General features: G+C 37.7%; 1 pseudogene; it reads left to right on the forward strand.

Moving 5' to 3' along the window:
• The first annotated feature begins 2,170 nt into the window (after nt 1-2,170).
• The window catches only part of LOC107847339, a 57,465-nt pseudogene continuing 50,885 nt past the window's right edge, over nt 2,171-8,750 (forward strand).

Below are 8,750 nucleotides of genomic sequence, written 5' to 3' on the forward strand. Positions count from 1 at the left end.
TTTTTCAGATCAATTTTTCACTGCAATCACTTTGATCGACCCAAATTCTGTAAGTTGAACACCAATTAGAAAGAGTAGTCATTTTCTAGTACCACTTACATGATCCAGTGTTATTAGCTATCAGAACTGATATGTTGTCCTAATTACAATAGGTCTCTAGTTTATTATAGGTGAGGATGACACTGAGCTCTACGAATTGTAAAGTTTATGCAGCTTGATTTGATCCAGGTAATTCTTGTACTACTGTTGACTATTCAGCATTTAGATTTGGCTGTTCAAACATTCAAATTTTCCACCAAATAGAAAATTTCACTTGATTGCACCAACAAATCACAAAGCATTGCCTCTCAAATCAATCAGTAAGTGTTTGTTCTCCTTTCAAGTTATATTAAACCATGCTTGAAGTTTCATTTCCAATAGAAAGATATGAATTTGGTGGTATGTCTGAACAAACACAATATATAATATAATCACTTCAGAAGACGACCAACCAATGTTTTGGGAATTAAGTCGTCTTAGTTAGGAATTGACTGCAATACGGTCTCCATTGTTGTCTCAGTTAAGAGTTCTTATTTAATGAATGTGAGTGTAGTTTTGCCTGAATCATATCAAAAGTGACTGTCCTTTTCCACCATTAATATAAGGCCAACTTTTTTCGTTATTTTACATCTATCTGTATGCATGAAGTTTCATCGCAATAGCAATTCTCTGAATTTTCCTTGGGCAAGGAAGAAGTGCTTCGGGGTAATGATTGTGCATAATCAGTGTCGATAAAGGTCTTACTTCATCCCTCTTCATTCTGGCAATCATTAATTTCACTATCTCTGAATCATGTATGTACGACATCCATTGCTTGAACCATGTGTAAGGATTGTTGATAAACTCATCTAAGGATGAAGTTCATGCTTACACTTCGGATAACCTGCCAGTTATTTTAAAAAATTTCTCCTTGCTTGTTTATTAGCTAGTTTCAGTTCGTTGTTATCATTGCAGGAGTTGTTCAATCAGTTTGCGGAATCATTTGGAAGGGCATGAAGTCTTTGAAAAATAAAATCTCTATTGCACAATGAGGTATATTTTTCTTATTCCTTGTAAGAAAGCTCCAGCAAGCTTGGAAAGCAAAAAAGAATATCTATAGACATTTCATTACATGTCTGGAGGAATCATTCATGCTTAGCTGTAGACACATGGGTTGGTCCAGTAATTGTAATACCTAAAATGGCTAAAACCTCTAATATTTCTTCTTTTTTTTTTAATTTTCTTTCAGTTTGGTTTTCTTTGAGTAAGGAGGCTGTGATTTCCAAGTCGTACAACCATCTATTTTGGCTTGCTTGAGATATATGAAGCACGATTTGCTGCAAATGGAACATACAGCTGGTTAATTAGGCTTGTACGACTTTAAAATGTGTCACAAGGGTCTAAGGCTCGCTTCTTTATATACTAACAATCAACGTCTCTCATGTGTTTTGTTGATGTGACATTTCTCTAGGATGTGACAATGACTTTTTTGTTACTCTGAATATGTCTGAGCCAGCGAAAATCAAAAGATGACATGATTGTGATTGGTTCTCCAGTATTGATAAATCTGAATTTGAGCTATGTGTATTTGCTTATCATGTGTTTTAAGATAGTATAATCACTTTCTAATTTCTATGCTCACTGTGAAAAAAAAATATTAGGATCTAGTTACAAAGTTTATTACTAATTTATTGTTATATAGTTTGTAACTAACAAGATCTTTTGATAATATGTTGAAACTATAGCGCAAACTTTTATCATTTCATCGTATCTCTCGGTGTTACCTAATTCCTAACTTCTTGACATGTTTTTCAAGTATTCCCTTTTTCAATTTATACGACTCACTTTTCTGTTTAGTCAGTTCACACAAATATCGACGATTTATTTTATACATAATTTTCAAAAAAAATTTCTCTTAAATTTCTCGCCAAATTAAACTACACATAAACTGAGAATGAGGAAATAAAAAAGTCATAGCAAGGAGACAAGAATTGAAAACAAAACATTATGAAGTCTTTGTCAACACAACCACCCTACCACCCTTCCTCTGTTGCCTCAATTATTCAACTTGGTCAGCAACACTAAGTCTTCTTGTTAGGTGAAAAGTCATATTCATGTAATGGAGAAGAAAGGACAGTTTTGATTCTTAATACACCCTCAGACTTTCTGGAAAAGGGATAGTTGTACCAATTACAAGTAAAACCACTGCCCAAAAAAAAAAGGGGGACAGAAGAATCACTTTGCAAATTACTCTTAACATTCAACAGGTAAAATATGGTTGTTAATATTTGAAGATAGAAACATTTATCTTCTGAAAATTCTTAAAATCATTTTTGTGACCTTTTGTTTTGCTTTGTTGATTTCAGAAATGGAGATTGGCTTAGAAGTTGGTGCTGCAGTTGGTGGTGCATTTCTGAATGTTCTCTTAGATAGGCTTGCTCGACAGGTTGAGCTGCTCAAGATGTTTCAGAAGAATAGGCATGAAGATGGGCATTTAGAGAAACTGGGGAGCATTTTGCTTGTTCTTCAGATTGTGCTGAGTGATGCAGAGAATAGCAGGCATCAAATCAACATGTGAGGCAGTGGCTTAATAAGCTTCAGAGTGCTGTGGACTGTGCTGAAAACTTAATGGAAGAAGTTAATTATGAGGCTTTGAAGCTTAAAGTGGAAGGTCAACATCAAAATCTTGCAGAAACATGTACGCAGCAAGTATTACGATTCTTTTCAGAGTGTTGTGGACGGCGCGTGAGTGATGATTTTTTTCTTAACATAAAGGAGAAGTTGGAAGACACTATTAAAAGTTTGGAGGAGTTGGAAAAGCAAATTGGTCGCCTTGGCTTACAGAGGTATTTTGATCCGGGTAAGAAAGTAGAAACTAGAACACCTTCAACTTCTGTGGTTGAATCTAATGTCTTTGGTAGGCAGAATGAAATAGAGCGATTGATTGAACATTTAGTGTCTAAGGAGGCAAGTGAAAAAAAACTGACTGTTGTCCCTATTGTTGGAATGGGGGGCGTGGGTAAGACAACACTTGCTAAATCTGCTTACAATGATGACAAGGTGCAAAACCATTTTAATTTGACAGCTTGGTTTTGTGTCTGAGCCATATGATGCTTTTAGAATAACAAAAGGGTTACTTCAAGATATGGGCTCATTTGACTTAAAGGATGACAATAACGTTAATCGGTTACAACTCAAATTGAAGGAAAAACTAAATGGAAAAAGGTTTCTCATTGTTCTAAATGTGACAACTACAACGAGTGGGATGACTTGAGGAATATTTTTGTTCACGGTGATATTGGAAGTAAGATCATTGTAACGACACGTAAAGAGAGTGTTGCCTTGATTATGGGTAGTGGGGCAATCAACGTGGGGACTCTGTCTGATGAAGCCTCTTGGGCTTTGTTCAGACGACATTCATTAGAAAACAGGGATCCTCTGGAACATCCGCAACTTGAAGAGGTCGGAAAAAAAATTGTAGCTAAGTGCAAAGGACTGCCCTTAGCTCTGAAGACACTCGCTGGCTTGTTACGCTCCGAATCATAGGTTGAAGGGAGAAGACGTATTTTGAGAAGTGAAATATGGGACCTGTCAAACAATGACATATTACCAGCATTGATGTTGAGCTACAATGAACTTCCCCCACATCTAAAGCCATGTTTTTCCTATTGTGCAATATTTCCTAAAGATTATCCATTTAGGAAAGAACAAGTTATTCATATGTGGATTGCTAATGGTCTTGTAGTACCATGGGGAGATGAAAGAATTCAAGATTAGGAAACCAATTCTTTCTCGAGTTGAGGTCAAGATCATTGTTCAAAGGGTCCGATATCCTTTTCAACTGAACACAGAGAAATTCTTAATGCATGACCTTGTCAATGATTTAGCCCAAATTGCATCTTCAAAACTTTGTGTCAGGTTGGAAGAGTGTCGAGGATCTTATATGTTGGATCAAAGTCATCACTTGTCCTATTCAATGGGAAAAGTTGGTGACTTTGAGAAATTGACGCCCGTCAACAAATTGGAGCAGCTGAGGACATTGCTTCCAATCAATATCCAGTACCTTTACCTTCGCCCAAAGCTAAGCAAGAGGGTGCTTCATAACATATTGCCAAGTCTAAGATCCTTAAGGGCATTATCATTGTCTAATTACTGGATTAATGAGTTGTCAGGCTGTAAGACCCCGTAAAAATCGCATGTCAAATTCAGTTCGTAAAGCTCCATGAGAGATTCCAACACTTACAAAAAAAATTTGCTAAGTGTTCAAGTTCAACACTTACTCTCATTTTAGACCTCCTAACTTCGGGGATTTATTTGATGACCTTCCTGACCTCCGTTTTTAGATTTTCAAGTTGAGTTGCGATGGGGAAAGTCCCTAGTATGTATTGGACACATTCCGGGTGCATTTTGGCTGCATTTCAGTGGCTAACTCACTGGTTTGAAATGCTCCCGCATTACAGGCGCATTTCAGGTCAAAAATTTCAGTCAACTTCAAACTATCATAACTTCCTTCATATAATGAACTGTGAGAGCTGTTATATATCAATAGAAATATATTTGAGTATTCTTTTCAATGCAATTGGTTTCATCTAATTTGAACATTGGAGTAAAAATTTATGATCAATTTACTTCAGCCTATCAGCCTGAAAACAACAGAGGACAGTTGCGTCTTTCTCTCCTTCCCTAGATTGTAGTCTTTCCCACCTCTATATATATACACAAATACGAGATTCAGCATAATTTAGCAACATATGCTTGATTTCTCTCAAAATTCATCAAGAACAAGAAGAGGGTTTGCAATTGGGGATTTAATTTCAAGAAATTCTCTCCGTCGATCTTCGTAAAATGAAGAAGTAAGGTATGCATAGTGTTCATCCATGGATTCCTTTCATCCATGGAGCTCAAGAATCAAGTTTTAAGTTATGTATCATGAATATTTTGTGGTGGGATGATTATGTTCATGTTGATGATGTTAAATTGAGTTTTTAATTCTATGAGTTATCTCAACAATCATGAAAACTAATTTATTTTGTAATATTATTCATATGAACTTTATGTTGAGTTCTTGAAATTGCAAGTTGGACGTTGATGATCATGTTGTTGGTGTTGAATGATATCACGACCCGAACCAGGGCCTGGCCGTGACGAGCATTTCGAACTATGGAGGCCCGAAACACCCCTATCTGTCTGGTAATCATGCACCTAATTCATATGATCAAAGTAATGCGGAAGAAACACAATAATTCAGAAACATGGTCATAAATATGAAAAGAAACAATAACAGGGAGATAAGGTTCCCCCAACATAAATCAACCTCTAAACAACTGTCTGCGAACATCTCTAACAAATGACTGAGTCAAGTAACCGTATATAAACTGGGACAAGGCCCCAGTAGACCCCAAAACTGAATATAATATAAAAGGACTGTAGGACATAAGACCTTCCGAAATATAGAAGGCTCACCACTTGTCTCTGCAACTCTGTCTGAATGATCTACCGACTCTCTTGACCCCTAGACTGGGCCTCTGAACCTGAGAGGTTGGAGAGGGGAGGGATTCAGCACAAAAGTACTGGCACGCAGAGATATCAAAACAAAACATAATATTTTTTTACAATATATAGTTGAGAGCCATTATAAAGCAATTTTGTATCAAATCATTTGAAAACACATGGGTGTAATGCAATAGTTTTCTCAACAATCAATGAAATGCAACTGAGCTAGGTGGAATACCCTACATAATTTACACCAACTATCTAACCTCGGTTGCCGCCGAGATTAGAGTATAAGTGAGGGAAAGACACTCAAGACCACAAAGCATGATGTCTCAACCTACTGGTAGTGCCTAAGATCACTCAGCCCGGGCTCCTACCTATAGTCCCAATTTGGGAATGACATGAAGTCAAGTATACAAGATCACTTATCCTGGTACCAATATCCCGTGTCGGCAAACACGTTTTCCAGCGATGAGCCCTTACTCTCAAACGCCTTCTTCGGGCATCCACCTTTCTCATGTAAAATCAATGCATTCAAATTTCATTTGATTTAATCACATATCATGTTCTGTAGGATATCGTCATACCCGACTTGCAAGTCCTCAATATCACTTCCACATATGCATAACCATGTAAAAACCAAGGTGTTTCATCATTTACAAGTGGTGAACAATATTTATTTCAAATTCATGCTCTCTTTTGTTGATCACAATATGATATGGGGTATCAAGATATTATCGGAATTTGATAGCAATTTATCATTCATATTTATCAAACTTCCATGGAAAATGTCAAATCACAAATGCATGGTTTCAACCATTGAAGTATATAAGCAAACAATTCCCATGACATAAAGAAACATGACTTAGAAATCATATTGAAAGCAAGCTATTAGCATTTGATTGAAAACTCCCATTTAAAAGAATGCATGTTCATAAAAATTACACCCATGAGATTTTAGGATAACCCCACGTACCTCTATTTCCAAGGATAGTAGATATTTCTTGAAGCTTGCGGATTGGTGATTCCAAATATGTAATTATCTTTGAAGACCTACGGTCGAATCTTGAACTATTTGGGTTTTTATTTTGAAACCCTAAGGAGAATATTTGGGCACTTTTGATGAATGAAGATGTATTTTGGGGTCCTTGGAACTGAATTTCGTGTTTTAGGGCTAAGTAAGGGTGGAAAAGGACCACTTTGTCCCCAAAATGGAATGTTTAAGTCACTAGAATTCTTTACATAGGCGCCGCCCATCCCATTGCCTATGTTCACATGAGCGCCGCCTAGGCTATCGCCTATGTTTACATAGGCACTGCCTAGGCTATCGCCTATGTTTACATAGGCGCCGCCTACACTATTGCCTATGCTTTCCAGTGGTCATGGGCGATTGGTTAGGCGATGCATATCACTTTGAAAGGCCATAACTTCTTGCTCGGGTGTCGTATTTTAGCCAAATTGGTATCGTTGGAAAGCTAACTCGAATACCTATCATTTGAAACATAGTAGGCTTCCTAATTTGACATATATAGAGAGTTATGGTAGATAGAAGCTGACACACCTTACAACACCCACTAAAACTTAGTCGATCAAAATAGTTTCAACTCGTCCATGAGTTGAAGGACCTCTATGGTCTAAATTCAAGCTTGAATAGATTGACATGCTACACAAAAAATCAACATGCCGTATTGGCATAGGATTTTATGGCTTCGGGATTAACAATGCATTGAAATCATGGTCTATATTGTAGCCCGAAATGTGGGGCATTACATTATCCCCCTCCTTAGGATCATTCGTCCCCGAATAATGATGCGGGACACAGACAGACACAATTTCAAGCATAATAAAGGACTAGGAAAGATAAGATAGGAATATTACCTTCTGTCTCCTCCTTCATCGAAGCAAACAAATTGGGATATCTAATTCTCATGTCATCTTCTGACTCCCAAGTTGCTTCTTCGACTTTCTAATTCCTCCACTGTACCTTTACAGAGGCTATCTCTTTGCTCCTCATCTTTCGAACTTGGCGATCTAAAATTTCAACGGGCTCTTCTTCGTAAGACAAGGAGTCTGTCACTTTGATACCCTCTACTGGCAATACCATAGAATGATCTCTAATGCATTTCTTCAGCATGGATACATGGAATACCAGATGAACGAAACCCAAACTTGCAGGCAATTCTAGCTCATATGCAACTGTACCAATCTTTTTCAGAATCTGATATGGCCCTACATAGAGAGGGCTCAATTTACCCTTTTTTCCAAATCACATAACTCCTTTCATAGGAGAAACCTTGAGAAACACCCAATCACCAACTTCTAACTCTAGTTCTCTTCTCCGAACATCGGCATAGGACTTCTGATGAATCTGAGCAGTCTTGAGTCATGCTCTAATGATCTTCACTTTCTCCATCGCCTGATGAATAAGATCAGGCCCATACAACTGAGTCTCACCCACTTCATACCATCCTATCGGAGACCTACATGTCTTCCCATACAAAGCCTCAAAAGGAGCCATCTTGATGCTGGCATGGTAACTATTATTGTAAGCAAATTCAACCAGTGGCCGGTGATCTACCCAACTACCTTTGAAATCAATGACGCATGCCCTCAACATATCTTCAAGGGTTTGAATGGTACACTCAGTTTGCCCATCCATCTGAGGGTGGAAAGTTGTACTCAAATTCACATGTGTACCTAAACCCTTCTGAAAAGATCTCCAGAACTGAGATAAAAACTATGTACCTCTATCAGATATTATGGACACTGGTGCCCCATGCAATCGAACTATCTCCTCAATGTAAATCTTAGCATAAACCTCTCCCGAATAATTAGTCCTCATAGGCAAAAAGTGAGCTGACTTTGTCAACCGAAATCACCCATATATGATCATATTGGTTTCAGGATCTCGGAAATCCTGTAATGAAGTCCATGTTTATCATCTCCCACTTCCATAAAGGCAGGGCTATCTCTTAGGAAGTACCACCTGGCCTCATGTGTTCTACCTTCACTTATTGACAGTTCAAACACTTGGACACAAAATCAGCTACATCACGTTTCATGTTATTCCACCAATACAAGGTTTTCAGATCATGGTACATCTTAGTAGAGCCTGGGTGAATGACATACCTTAAAGTGTGCACCTCATTAAGGATTCTTTCCCGTAGCCCATCGACATTCGAAACGCACAACCTACCCTAAAATCTCAGAATACCATCACCATCAATTTCAAATGACAT

The sequence above is a fragment of the Capsicum annuum genome, unplaced genomic scaffold (assembly GCF_002878395.1).
Source record: "Capsicum annuum cultivar UCD-10X-F1 unplaced genomic scaffold, UCD10Xv1.1 ctg82890, whole genome shotgun sequence".
Classification (NCBI taxonomy): domain Eukaryota; kingdom Viridiplantae; phylum Streptophyta; class Magnoliopsida; order Solanales; family Solanaceae; genus Capsicum; species Capsicum annuum.